This window comes from Daphnia pulicaria, chromosome 4 (assembly GCF_021234035.1).
Source record: "Daphnia pulicaria isolate SC F1-1A chromosome 4, SC_F0-13Bv2, whole genome shotgun sequence".
NCBI classification, from domain to species: Eukaryota; Metazoa; Arthropoda; class Branchiopoda; order Diplostraca; family Daphniidae; genus Daphnia; species Daphnia pulicaria.
Window position 1 is genome coordinate 9,905,737 of NC_060916.1, and position 13,928 is coordinate 9,919,664.

A 13,928-nucleotide genomic window follows, 5' to 3' on the forward strand; every position below is an offset into this window, starting at 1 on the left:
TGCTCAATGTCATTCAAGGTAAAAAATCCCTTTTTCCTTTTCCTCCTTCATAATTGAAAATCGATACATATCTAATTTTTATTTCTTTAATTAGAACTGTGCCATCAATAACTTCAAACTGCAGTACCCAGTGCAAGCACAATGCTGCAAAATCTAATCCGCAAGCAAGGCTTGCCGATGCTTGTGGAGAATTCCTTTTGGTTGAAGAACTGGGGATCAAGGATAAATTTGTCGATGCGCTCCTTTATGACGTAGACCGATTGAGGTTCTAGCTGAATCCAGAACTCGTCAAGTGACCTGACGAAAGGTGCTACGGCAAGTTTCGAGTTACGGTATCTTTAGTTGGCTATGGTGAAGTGTGACTGTTTGACCGTTGTGTGTAAAACAGCGGTTTGTCTGTCTTCAGTTTGAAAGATTTCCTTTGCAAAAACAGTTATTTTCCTAATTTCTCAGGGCAATTTGTGCTAAGGTGAGCTTTATTACTTATTTTATTAGTTTTCAATTAAAGAAAATATAATAAAGTGAGGCTCAAGCCTAGTTGCATGGCGATTATTAAGGTGAGATTTAGATAATTAGTGATATATTTCGAGCTAAAAATTGTCATATTTAATGTATATTTACAGACTTACGAGGGACGACAACTCTTGTCATAAGACCATCGTTTTTCAAATGTCTACGTTTGTGTCCCGAGGTATAGTATATTTTTATGTATTTAAGGGTATGAAGTATGTCTTTTTATAAGGTAAAATATATTTATTTATCTTTTTAATGAATAGGTGGTGGCTGGAATGGAGGCAGAGGCGAAGGTTCTGGAGGGAGTGATGGAGGCGGGGCTGGGCCACATTGGATTTGCTCCACCTGCAACTCTCCAAACCCTCATGGCCGAATTCAGTGTGTGATCTGTAAGACAATCATAAGACCTAACAGAAAAGAAAAAAAAAACATCTTCAAAGCTGTCAAAAAGACCAAGATACAGAACAAAATACTCGCTGCTGCTGCTACTGCCTCGGCTACCTCATCAATTCTTTCTGAAGAAGAAGATTGTGAGTCCAATTCTAGTGAGTCAAATTATGATGATACTTTTGCCGTGACTCCTGCCAGAAACCCAAATGATGACACAGAGCCTATGGACTGCACAGAAAAAGGTAGTTCAGATTACAATATTATTTTTAAATTAATATTTTTATGTTTTTTGTTTTTTTATTTTCAGCTTCCCAGGATACCGGTTACTTGCCGAGTTCAGGATGGATGGAGATTCGGTCACCGAATGTGGAAAAAATCGATGAAAACATCCTCTAAAGTCTGAAGCAGTCAAAGGTGGGTCAGCAGCGAGTGGAGCTGATGTGGTGGTAGCGGCGGTGGTGGTTTTAGAGCTAGCGATGTTGGTGGCGGCGGCCGAGGTCGCGGTGTTGGTGGTGGAGGTATAATTAAACTAATTCATTAACAAAAAAATTAAGGTACTAATTATATTTTTATTTTAAAACAGATGGAGTTTGGAGATGTGAGTGGTGCGGTGAATGGAATTTCATCCGAAGAACAAAATGCTTCCAATGCGGGGCTGAACGCACCCCAGGCGCCCCCCCCCCATGTCCAGATGAAGACTGGGACATGGAGTCATGCGAATGCACCACTCCCCATCCGGAAAACCAGCAGCACCTGGTGGGGACTTCGGTATCCACGCAGACCGAACCTTACTTCCGCGTTCCGGTCATCTTTGCTCCTGAATCTTGGAGTCAGATGGAGCAACTCCTGGAGGGAACTGGCCTGGCCGAATACTCCGGTAAGACCCAATCGCGTTCTAACATAACGTCCATTTCATTCTCTGTTGCATCATTTAAGGGGAATATGTCGTCAGCCGTTGTGTTTGTTTAATCTGGCGATGCAAGATTAACAAATTCGGGTTGTACGTCGTCGGTAGCACTGTTAACGCTCCGTCTATCCATATTCATATCAAGGGAAACTGTTGAAGCAGAATCATTCTTATCTAACCTAAATGTTTTGCTTTATTTTCTTTAGGAGTTTTTCGTGGGCATCATATAGATTTAAATATGTTTACCCAAATGACGGAGAAAGACTTAATTGCAATCGGGATTACTTCTTTCGGGGCGAAAAAAATATTGCTTCAAGTAATACAAGGTAAAATTTTTTTCTTCATTTTCAGTCAATTGATAAATAATAATATTATTTTTTTTTCAGTATTGCGAGCCAGCAACCTACCTGAAGACACAGAGCGTATGGACTGGACAGACATAAGTAGGTTCAGATTACAATATGATTTTTAATTTAATATTTTAATGTTTTTTTTTTTTTAATTTTCAGCTTCCCAGGATCCTCAACGTATTACCACAAGTTCTTTGGTCCAACCTCCTAAGGTAATTTGTCATGCTATATTAATTAACAGACTTCTCTGCAACAGTTTTTGCATCCCAAAGGGATAGTAAGGCATCACAGTAGGAGGAAAAAGATGTCGGCACTTCCTTCCCCAGGTATTTAAATTTTAATAATTGTTTATTTATCTAGTTATTTTGTTTTCTTAATGAATAGGTGGAGGTTCTGGTGGGAGTGGAGGCGAGGCTGGGCGTACTCCTCACTGGCTATGCAGCGTTTGCAACACGCCAAACCATTGTTGGCGTTTTGACTCCGTCTTATCTAAGCTAAACAGAAGATTCAGCAAAGAAACAAACGAGTTTTCAAAGCAATAAAAAATACTAAAAAGCAGCAAAAATTTATCAACGCAACAACAGCTTTGTCCATCGCACTATCTGCAGCTTCATTGGCAGCTTTAGCTGCAGGTTCCCCACCGCTGTTAATGCAGCTACTGCTATTCCTTGTATTTCTGCTGCTACTACTTCTACTCCTGCTGCTGCTGTCCCTACTGGTGCTGCTCCTTCTTTCGTGGCCTCGTATCCATCCATCAACTCGTCTCCCACTGAGCCGATGGAGTGGCGCAACATTATTAGTAGGCTAAGATAAAAATATATTTTTTTAAAATTTACATTTAAAAATGTTCTTTTTTCGTTTTAAACCCCTCCAGAAACAGTGGCTGCTCAACGTTGCGAGAACTGTGCTCGCTTGCTTCTTCTGATGATGCCAGGAGGAAATCGATCCAAATTTCAACGGCATGATCTAATTTCCCTGTTACATTTTTGGAAACGGTCTGTAAAAAAATTTCTTTTTCTCCGGTAGCTCCGGAAGCCGAGGAAGCTCCGCTGAAAACTCTGCTTTTCAGCATTTGATAAGAAATAATATTTCCACTTTGGAGTTTGTGAATCCCCCCCCCCTACAATGACAAAAAAATTCCATGGAGTTCAATTCTTTGCAATTCTTTGCATTTATCTGTTGGCAATTATCTGCTGACGACGCTGTCGCCTCATTGACTGAGATACAGGATTGCAGGCTGAATATACAGCAATGCCAATGCCAAATATGAATATAAAAACACGACTTTTAATAATCAATATATTTTTATTCTGCAACGCTGCCTGAATGAGGTGTTCCTAATTCTGAAGTGTGTCTAAATATAGCCGACTTGATGGAATAGTTCAAGCCTAGAGTTTCCCCATCTCTCCCGTGCTTTCGTCTTGACGCAGTCTCCACCTCTTTTTAAGCGAGGTTCTTATTCAGATCAGCGCACTCTAGTGAAGGCAAAAACAACTTTAAAAAAACCTGCCGGTTATTTTGAACTTTCCGACGCACCAAGTACAACAACAACTAACAGGTAGCTTTTGATTTTTTGGCACAACGGACTATCGGGCTGTATATGAATAAAAAGCTCTCCCGTGAGTGGACTTGAATACTAATCTACTGCGTATTTATATTCTCCGAATGTTGTATTTTTTTTGTTTCGCCTATTCTCCTTTTATCTTGTAATGTTTTCTAAGTAGTGAGATACAATACAATTCCCTGGTGAGTAAATGATGGATCGTCGTATATGTCAATATTCTCATCTTCATTGAAATCCTCTTCATTCGCATCAGTAATTTCACTTCTTCCACTTCGACTTTGGCCAGCCGTGATGGGAGAAACCCTGGCATGCATTCCACTTGGGCCAGCAGTGTTGACATATACGCTTACGTTCCTTCCACTTGGTCCAGCAGTGTTGATAGATACGCGGGCGTTCCTTCCACTTGGGCCCACAGTGTTGGTGGAAACACTGGCGATTATTTCATTAGGACCAACAGTATTGGTAGATATGCTGACGTCCCTTACACTTCTGACATCAGTGTTGATTGATTCCGTGCTTTTTTGAGCACTTCTTCTTAATAAAATAAGAGACCATTTTAATTGTCCCAGATGAAAACCTTTTCACTTTTTTTTAGAAGCTTAGACTTTTATTTATTTAACCAGCTATACTAAGTGGCTTATGAAATAAAAATCACTGTCCTCATTTCCGTGCAGGATACTTTACAGAAATGCACGTTCATTCGATGATAATTCTTTACAAAGAGAATGTAACGTTCAAATTTGTTTTCCATCATTATTATTAGCTCCCGTCTATTGTCTAGACGACAAAACAGAATTACATATAATTTTTTTAAATATTTACCGAATACAACTATAGGCTATAATACAGCATTCTCATTAAATAATCATAGATTTCTTTGTGGTTTTAACATTTGATAGAAAAAGTAAGATCTAGTTTCGGGGAAAGCAGTTTGTATTCAAATGCATTAAAACTTGAAGAATGGAAATGGATAATATGTCAAGGCTGACGTAACAATTTCAAAAACGTTTGATGAAGATAGTTGGAAATAAAGTAAATATTCTTTGTTTAGACCTATTTTCCCTAGCACAAAGATACTTCTGTTAAATTACAGGTAATTTCTTATTCAGAAAAAAATGTCACACGAAAGAATTATAGTTAATCAGAAATTATTAGAGTTGTTTTAAAAAATATTAGATAGCATAGTTTTTTCTTCACGTAATTGTTTGAAAAACATTGTATTGTAATGTATTGTATTACATAGCGTAGTATTTATATAGCGCCTATTCATAAACAGTCAAAGCGTTTCAGTTTTTTTAGATGAGTTACACATTATACATCGTATATTTAACGAAATTTGTCTTGAAAGCAATCTTGAAAGCAATCAAGAATCTGTGTTGTGCTGCCGTTGGAGGCGCGATTAACAATTTGTTGACTAGTTCAGCAGGGATCACTCACCCATACATCCCTATCAATTACGAAACATGAATTACACGAAAACATACTGAATCAGTAGCCAAGTGGATGATAAGACAACATAAAAAGAAAAAAAATATTGAACCAGCATACAGCGAAGAGAGCGATGAGCGATGAGAGCCAGCAAGAATCGGTAGCCCCATCTTAAAAAACTTGATAATAAAATTGCTGTGAATATTTATGTTTGGTTGATGTCCCATAGGCATCTTCATCAATGACAATGTCACATTCTTTTTAACTAATCTATGCTGCAATAGTTTTGGCTTACTGGCAGGAGAAGCTTCATACAGGCAAGTCTAGAACAAAAAATCTTTCGTATTACTTGCGCGATGGATTTAACATACTTTAATGTACGAAATTGCTTGGTATTTTTCCCGCTAAACCTCGGAAAAATTCATTCAAAAAACACATATTTTATGCTATAAGCATTTTTTGGAGGGGAAAGATGACGGATATTACTACGTAACTTATGAAAGTTTACCAATTTTACTCATGTTACTACAACAGAAGAAGGAGGTAAAAAAAAGAACCAACGTTATTAATGAACGTCTATCGCTATCGAGTCTATCGCTAGTAGTGGCCACCCCGGGCCGCCCAAGCAATTAAGCCTACATATCAAGGAACTAATATTCAAACTTTTTTTAACTATCATGCTTTTAGCCAGTTACTCTATCAGACACAAAAACGTAAACAGAAATACAAAATAATTGACCCTTTAAACAATTGACTAGCGAAACCACGAAATAAATTGCATCTATATTAGTTGTTATTTTGAAAAGAAGAGACTGCTTGCCATTAGAAATAATAATTAATAAATAAATTTCAAAACAGTTTTCAATGTCTGCCCCCCCCCAAAAAAAAGGAAAATGTAAACAAACCACTTGTAAATTCAATAAATTGTTTTCTGTGATATCTAAAAATATGATACTTACATGAAAATGTTACCTGTTTAGCGGTGAATCTTCTCCTCTATAGCATTCTTCACTTTAATTTACACTATTTGAATTACTTTAGACATTTATTTTTCTGGAACCTTTCGGCCTGTTTAGTAATTGGGTATATTGAAGCGATTTAATACTGTAATAAGATGTTAGTTTATTTCACCATATAAGCTGTTTTTTATCATTTTAATTTTTTATTAATTTATGTTTATATTTTTTTTATAGTTAATAGAACAGAACTATATCTTCCTTCACAGTACTTAAAATTGAGAAGCAAATAACTGTGAATGATGATTTGAGTTGTCCCTTGATGTGACAATTTCTAACAATTCTAGTTCATTTTCATCGATGTTATTTTTTATTAATGTGTATCTAACTTTGTTGTATTAATCAAAAAAATTTTAACAATTGGTTAATTTGTTTATATTTAAATAACTTTAAACAAGTTACCCCGGACTTGGGAGAAGTTGTCTCGCTTTTTTCAAATTTTAATTATAAATTAACGGTCAATCGATTAAAAGGATCAAACACGAGCTTCTTTCGATATCTATATAAGAAAATCAACGTTTCGATAAAATGTAGTGAAGTACATCGTAGAAACATGTAGGAATGGTAGAGGGAAGGGGACAAAGGAAATACTTTACATGCGTTACCCTTACATTTTGTTTTGCGAGTTGTGTGGGTAATTTTCATCGAAGTCTAAAATGTTGATACTTTCTGCTTCATATGTAATGACGTCTCCACTAACGATAACCTTTTCTTAAGCGGGCAAATACACTCGTGGTATCCTTTTGTAAATTCACAGTGTCTGACTAAGATGCCTTCTAGAGACTTTGATTCAAATTTGCTTGTTTTATAATCGGGGATGTGGACCTTTGCTTCAAATGTCTAGATGTAAGATGCGTCGGGTTACATTTTGTTTCAGATGTCGCAAGGCGTCTCTTTTGACACATTAAACGTTATTCTATTCAGGATCAGCAGTGGCTTACGCCACTGATTCACCCAACAATAAGAAGAGTGGTTGATTGCTTCCATGGGTGTTTTGTGTTCTCTTTAGGAGACTCCCTTTTTCTCCGTGGTGCAGTGGGTACTTTTCTTATGTCACTTTGCAATCTCTAATTAATTATTTATATAATTAATACACTTGCAAACAGCTAATATATGAATTCCTTGCTTGAAAATTTTCTTCCGTTTTCTGATCTAAGAGTTTGAGCATTGCTCATCGTTTACTGTGGCCACGACCAGACGAAAAACATGTATGTATGATGGTGAACCTCCGACTTCGTCTTCATTAATTTGACGACTAACCAGCCATTAGTAGTCACCTTTGAACGTTTCATATTAGTTAGCGTGGGTAGGTACAGACATCGAGCCACAAAACGTCTGAGTGTTTAAGTTCTCCAGGATGGTAAGCTCTATTTCGTCCAACTGGAGAGCTGGAGCGCTGCGTTTTTCCTTCTGCACACCCTCTACAATGGGATGACTTTTCTTTGGATCTCCTACTCAATTTTAAACCTAATCTACCAATTGTTGAGTAAACATTCTTCGGATGGTCCTTGTTTTCACATGAGTCAATCCTTGATGCCAGGTATTGATGGACGTTTCTTTGGTGTCCACATGGGTTGTCTCTTCGGTGTAAGTTAACGATTTGATGTTATCGAGGTGATACTGTGTTCTCCCAGTGCGTTTACCGCAAAATTTTAGTTTTCCGTGACAGAAAAAGTAAACTCGATTATTCATGAAAACTACCTCCATTAAATTCTCTGTGGCCGCTCCAATCGAAAATAAATTTGTACCTAGTTTAGGTAAGTATAGTATTTTCTGAATAACCAACAGTTTTTTCTGCATCATTAACAACGACTTTCACTTTGGTGTCTCGTACTCCATGAACATTTAACACCGTCTCACAGATTTGCGGTACAGTCCTTGTTTCTGGGGTTATAGCTTGTAATTCTTCAGCAGTTTTCTCTGACAAGTCACGTGTTGCGTTGCGCCTAAGACTGCGGGTCAACCATTTTTTGCAACTTCTTGCTGCAAAGCATGGTGCTGCTGGGAAGTCGGAGTCTTGATGTTTATTTGCCAATGTGGAGTTGGACTTGGACTTTTTACATTTTGTGATCGTCGAGTAGTCGAGTCCTGAATTTTTTTACTTCGACGTTTTCGAAATTCTGCCTGTGCTTTATGAGAGTCTGGTTGACACAGCGCACATTCGAACTCCCGAGTGTAATTTATCGGTTTTTCACATTGATTGTATCCAACAGTTCCTCGATTAGCTGATCCTCTTCTGGCATCATAATAATTTCCCCTCAGTCCAGGGTATCCACCTCTTCCGGACAATATTTCTTTGAGAAATAATATTGTAGTTCTTCCTTAGTTGAATATCTTTCACCTAAATATTTTGTCAATTTCAAAATGAACCCTTCGTCATTTTCCGACCCTGTCTGACATGAGAGGGGGGTTATAATGGGGAAAATCGGAGGTGTCAAACGTTTGAACGGTCTTCCCTGTGAGGTAACATCCTCTCCATAATGAAACTATGCATGAAACAACGCAAAAGTTCCTGCCAACGCTAATGAATAGTGTCATTTTCTCTCGTGACATGCTGGGAATTTAGTTTAATCCACATCTATCTTGTTGTGGGACACATGTAGAGGAGAATCTTTTGACTTTGATCTATTATTTTCAGTATATAGTTTCTGCATATAATGCCCCGCATTCACCAAACATCGATTTTCGCTTGGTGAGTTACTGTATTATCAACCATTTTCTAGTGAGTATATAGTAATAAGTGTTGATAAATGTCTTGTCAAAGTGTGTTAACACCCGTTAGCTGACTAAGTGAAAAAATATGTGTGATTAAAGTGGTTTAGCAGGTGTGTAAAGAGTAGTTAGAGGTAATGTACTCAACGGTATTAGTCCTTCCTTCTTCACAAGCTGCCTTCTCCAATTTATCTTGTTGGTTTAACTTGAACCTCAAAACAGTGCAGCTAGATTAGTTCAAAACTATAATGAATGCCATGATCCATCAAAGGGCACACAATTCCAATGCAACATTCTGGGCCGGGACAAACTTCATGTGTTTTTCGCGGCGTATGCAACAGAGTGGTTTCTGGAATCAACACTTGACTTATTCCTGTTTCTTTAGTCCATACTTGACTTTTAGATGTTTCATGATTCCATACTTCACATATTTTTGTTCCTTGAGTCTATACCAGACTCCTCGTGGATGCATCCGTTGTTTTTTCTAAAATAACGACAGTTAAATTTCGCATTTGCACGTTTGCTCCTTAGTTACCCATGTTCGCTGCACGATATTTTGAGCATTTTAATTTTGTATTAAAAAATATTGGTCGCTCAATGATTTGGTTTTCAATAACCAATTTGAATCGCCGGGTGAATTCTTACTAAACATGAAAATTACTTCAAAATTTATTTTGTGGTTATAAGTGTTAATTCAAGGACTTGAAATAGAGCTGTCAACATGTTGAAATGTGAATACAGAAAGTATTTTTTTATTTACTGTTTTTGGTGATTAAACTTGTTCGTATTGTGGATCGTATGAAAATATACTGCTTCAAGCAGGCAGGATCGATGATATAGAAGAGATAGGTTCGGAAGACAAGGTCACCAATTGTAACAGGTGTGTTACAGGGGTTAAAGATAAATAATAGTTAAAATGACGATTCGTGTGAGGAAGCACTGTATTACCATGTACTAAATAGGTTTACATACTCAATAATACAATGTATATAACTGCGCATATGAATATTTTTGCGATATCCGATTGAGTCACCTTTATATACCTACGGATTTTGGCAGATTATAACTGGGCGGCTTTCTAAGATATTAGAAAGCCTGAGGTCTTAAAGTCTAGTAATGACGTGTAGTAATAACATCGTTAGGAATACATTGATAATCAGTCTCGAGGCAGTACTCGTTCTTGATTCTAGTTTGCTTCTGCCAATTGTTCTCATTACGACACATAATCTTTGTTATAATGGAGATGGCATCATGGGCACCGATATCAGAGAATTGGGTAGTCATTGTCTCTATCTTGGTGATGCGGGTCATATGCTATCGTAATCGGGCTTGTAGTGGTATTAAAAGAATCTTGCTAGTACAACGTAGTGCTTTTTAACAGCGTCCCAGGTGTTGGACCAACATGCACACCCACATATCGTTAGCTATGCTGCAATTTATCAAAGACTTTTTCTATTGGCTCTCAATGGTGGAGTTGAGATAACTACGGGAAAAAACTGTTTGTCATTTACAGGAATTTCAGAACTTCCTCTACAGTTTCAGAGATATACTGAGCTTCAGCCAACATTAAGTTGTTTTCTTAAAAACCACTTTGTGGCATTGCAGTTATAACTGGGTATTTGCATCTTGGGAAGCTAAAGCAAAGCTATGTAATTGCACTCTTTCAAAACATAGAAATTCAAAATCACTATGTCCTCTGTCTTCCCAGAGGCTTCCTTACTCGGTGATCCTATCTGTTATCCTATATGATCAACATAGTTGAGAGAAATAATGTCGAGTGAAAACTTAGTATTGCAAGAATGACAAGACTCATGTAATGCAACATGTGACCGCATGATATAATTGTATTGTTACTATAGTAATAAGTGTTACTTTAAGTTAATCTAAACATGAAGTGCGACGTGGGGTGGCGGGGCGAAGCCTCCGCCACACCTAAGTCGCACCACTCATAATATTGACAGATTATTAGTCAATTAGTTAAAAAGAATCAAATCATTTAAGAGAATAAAGGGAAACATAATTTTCCAAAAATAATAGTATGTATTCTATTTACTTCCTACTATTTAACCTTGATTTTCTGTCTTAACGTTTAAAAAAATTCCGAAGGAATCTTGTTGCAAGAATGAGGACATTCTTCCATTTTGCAATACCCATTTTAATTTTCCATTATTCATTAACTTTAGTTTCGATGTTGGAAAGGCAAACCGTGAAGTTCAGCTGTCTGACAGAAAATTGTCTTTAATCTGCAAATGACTTTTATTAAACATTGTTGAAAGTTTAAATATTTTACATATTTGACTATAAGAACATCCATGAGAAAAATTTAACCTGAAACACGCTTTCTTATTCATTTACAAACATTTCAATTCGTCCCCAAACAACATGATATGAGTTTCCTCTGTCGTGAACACTAATACATCCATGACTGCTCTTATACGTGGACAGACGATAAAAATACGATGTCATCGAGTTTCATAGAGGGTAATCACTTGTTTGGTGTCAATCGCTGATGTGCTCTTTGTTAGCAACGCAACTTTTTATGACAGCTCACGCTTATTTATCCAACATCTAAAATTTTCCTTAACAAACGACACGATCATCAATGCACATATCATATATTGAGTGACATGGTTTATGTTGTTTAAAATTATTGCTAGTCACCATTTCTAATATTGGAGATCACATCGCGGTTGACGAGATCAAATTTATTTCCTTAAAATGGCAAGTTTTCTGTATTTTACACTTTAATATCAACGTTAATGAAAAGGTTTCTTGTTTTGTTATTACATATTTTTAATTTATTGCCTGATGAAGTGGAGTGGCAGTCCAAATTCAAGCTGTATGGATGACTGCTAGAGAGATGAATGGATTCAAATAGGAAACAAAGGCTTTCAACAAAAGGTTTGTTCCAGCATCTTTCTTCCAATCTTCCTGTCACTGATTTAATTTGTAATTTTTATGTCAGTCTTAGTTATCAAAATGCGAAATCTACTAAGGAAAACATTTTCAATTTATCGTCCTAAATCGTCTTAAAATCGCAATTGAAAGTCCTCACCACCTGCTGCACTGCTGATGTGTTTCATGCACTTGCAAAAAAGCCGTTTCTTTGACCAACGTGTAACTTTTTTCGACCAACCCGTGCCCGATCACGAAAGTATGCGAGAACGAGAGATGCGTCGACGTTAACAGCTCCAACATCCCGGTTATCCAAAGAAAGATCACGGTTGGTTTTCCTTGCCATGCGTCGCATTGCAACAGTAGTTGGTTCGGTTTCATTTCTCCGTTTGAGGACCACGACGGCCTTTTTTACGACCATCGTACGATTATTCACAGGCCCATAATGGGTGACCCTCCGATGGTAGGCGAGAAGACTTTTAAGGCTACTATTGTGGAGAGAAAGACTTTTATTTGTACAGAGAAGACGGCTTTTGTTATGACGCAGAGGGCTATTGCTATCATTTCGAAGAAGACGATTACTATTAAGACGTAGGGAGTGGCAATAGTTATGATTCTGGTTGTTTTGTGTTTGATGAGAAAGGCGTGCGTATTCGTGACAATCAGATGAGGAGTCCGGTGCAAACGGTCCTCCCCCAGCCAATATAACAGCCCCTCTGCCGAGTGATAAGTCAGCTCACCCGAAAAGTAAGACAGATCAGCCGCCGAGCGGCAAATCAGTTCCCCTTCCTAGTGGTAACAAGATTTTTCCACGCGTCGAGGAAACTAGCGCTGTTCCGAGCATTGCGAACATCAGGTGCAAAAAGAGGTAAATTCGGACCAAACGTTAAGAAGCCGTCCTTGGCGTCCTAGTACGACCAGATCGCCAGCGCAATGAGAGGGGGGTTGGAGCTGAGGCGTCCACTACTTGGATGTTGCCAGCATCGGTGGTAGTCAATCTCACACCGGCGGACACTGTAGCCCCAATCCCTGTGATAACCACTGAAGGGGTGAGCTTGCCTGGTGGTTCAGGCTTTCAGCTGCTTTCAGTTTCAAAATATATCTCACAGGAGATTTAATCTTTGAAGACCAAGGGCATATTGACCAATACCTCGAATGCGATTTTTAGAGAATTTCCGCTAGAGTTCTTTGACGCCAAATTTTCTCAAAAACCATCCAAACTTGATGACTGGATTTTATGCCGAGCGCAATTGAAAGCCGACAAAAGCATCGTTAGATCAAGTAATGTAGATAAGGAATCGTTCACTAAAGTGTAAATGAGAAAATATACATCATTCCACCCTTGATCGATCTTTACGTTGGCTTACATTCGTTGCCGGATAGTGAATCGCTTAAACGCCCGGTGTATGCCTCTCTCCAGCAGTGGAGATGGGCTTTGTTCCACATTACTAATTAGCACCGGAGCGCTGTGATAGCTCTCGTTGAGACAGGAATAAAATATCTGCTGCGTGATCCTGATGCCTTTGAATCTGGGATAGAAGCACGTTCGTTTCTCTTTGCGGACGCCAACCAAGACAATACCTCGGGCCATGCAGTGGCAGCAGCTGCTGTGCGCATTCCTAGACGATCGAGTACAAGGCGCGCCCTCGTCAATCAACCAGGTCATTCCTTTGACGCACCCAGGCCCGCAGGCCGTAGTATCGAGACTTTAACATTTCGCAGCCCGTTGGCCGGCTGTAACTTCAGAATAATCGGTCTTGAAAGCGGTCCGCGAGGGCCTTACTATTATTGATTTCATTTCCAAACCGATTTTTTAAATGTTTCCATCACAGATCACAATGTCTGTTAAATAATTCTGCTGTTTTTGAAGTGGAAGTGGACGAGTTATTATCGAAGTGATGATTCATCCGGCTTCGTTTGCTCTTTGTTTTGTATCAAGAAAAAGCAACAAGGTTAGTTTAGGCCCATTATTAATTTAAAGCCGCTTAACAAATTTATTCCGTACTAACATTTTAAGATGGAGAATCTGGAGTCCGTACGCTTCCTAGTAAAAAAGGGAGATTGGTTGGTGAAATTAGATCTTAGGGACGCCTATTTTATGGTAGCAGTTAAGAAATCGCAACACAAGTACTTGCGATTTCACTGGAAAGAGT

The 13,928-nt window shown here is 38.2% G+C and overlaps 1 pseudogene; it reads left to right on the plus strand.

The window, feature by feature from the left end:
* The first annotated feature begins 11,691 nt into the window (after positions 1–11,691).
* LOC124337683 lies at positions 11,692–13,567 on the plus strand (annotated as a pseudogene).
* Positions 13,568–13,928: the final 361 nt, after the last annotated feature.